Genomic DNA, 344 nt, shown 5'->3' with positions numbered 1-344 from the left:
GGAGGCTGAGGCAGGTGGATTGCTTTGAGATGAAGTCTAGCCTGCAGCTAAGCAGTGAATTTGAATTTGAAGCCACCTTGGGCCACATAGGGAGACCTTGTTAAAGGGCTTAGGAATATAGAAAGATATTCCCATCACACTTGTCACTCAGTAAATGCCAGAGGTTCTAGGATTCCTGTGCCAAGACATGTCCACATTTCTTACTTCATCCAAGAAGATGATCAAACATGTTTCTAGTAGGTACTAGCCCAAGGCTTGGGAAGTTAAGAATTTACCAGACTAGAATTAATATAAAAGTTTAATAAAGCCAGGCAGTGGTGGCGCACGCCTTTAATCCCAGCACT

This window comes from Mus pahari, chromosome 5 (genome assembly GCF_900095145.1).
Source record: "Mus pahari chromosome 5, PAHARI_EIJ_v1.1, whole genome shotgun sequence".
NCBI classification, from domain to species: domain Eukaryota; kingdom Metazoa; phylum Chordata; class Mammalia; order Rodentia; family Muridae; genus Mus; species Mus pahari.
Note: the sequence above shows the minus strand (reverse complement) of the source record.